Source organism: Schistocerca gregaria, chromosome 6 (genome assembly GCF_023897955.1).
Source record: "Schistocerca gregaria isolate iqSchGreg1 chromosome 6, iqSchGreg1.2, whole genome shotgun sequence".
Classification (NCBI taxonomy): Eukaryota; Metazoa; Arthropoda; class Insecta; order Orthoptera; family Acrididae; genus Schistocerca; species Schistocerca gregaria.
In genome coordinates, this window is record NC_064925.1 from 471,523,589 (window position 1) to 471,524,374 (window position 786).

Below are 786 nucleotides of genomic sequence, written 5' to 3' on the forward strand. Positions count from 1 at the left end.
GAATGACTCTAATTGGTTAAAAATCCATTGCCAAGAAGAAATTTTATAGAGCATTCAAACATCAACAGCAGTGAGTACAGTTACCTGCCATGTCGCTTGCCACCGTAACTTCGCCACTGCTATACTAACTTCATGCATACAGATATGTATCAGAGCATGGACCACTCCATTTGAGTGAGCGATTTTAATAATAATCCAAATGCTATGAATCTGTGTTTGGAACCATATCTTCTATCCTGATCATTAACTTATTCAGGGTCCTCTCCTAAGTGTTGATAAAACCGAGTATCCTGTTTCAAATAAACTAGTGATTTATTTATGAAACTTCCTGGTAGATTAAAACTGTGTGCCGGACCGAGACTCGAACTCGGGACCTTTGCCTTTCGGGGGCAAGTGCTCTACCAACTGAGCTACCCGTCCTCACAGCTTTAATTCCGCCGGAGCACTTGCCCGCGAAAGGGAGAGGTCCCGAGATCGAGTCTCGGTCTGACATACAGTTTTAATCTGCCAGGAAGTTTCATATCAGCGCACACTCCGCTGTAGAGTGAAAATTGTTTGTAAAATGTGCAAAGATTATCAAAAGTTAAAGTTCAAACCACAAAAGTGAAGTTAGTTAGAAATTTGCTAAAGTACTCTCAGTTTAGTGCAAAGTATCGTTTTGCAAAAATACAGATAATGTAAATGTTTCTGTCTAAAATCCCTGCTTCACAAGTGATGAAAAAGGCAAATAAGTTAAACGCATTTGAAACATAATTTAGACTTGATTACTATCACGAATGGTTTTTT

The 786-nt window shown here is 39.1% G+C and overlaps 1 non-coding gene across 1 annotated transcript; it reads right to left on the reverse strand.

The window, feature by feature from the left end:
- Window positions 1-345: 345 nt before the first annotated feature.
- Trnas-cga (transfer RNA serine (anticodon CGA)) lies at window positions 346-420 on the reverse strand. Its single transcript has one exon. It is a non-coding gene; the product is annotated as a tRNA-Ser (tRNA).
- Between the last annotated feature and the right edge of the window lie 366 nt (window positions 421-786).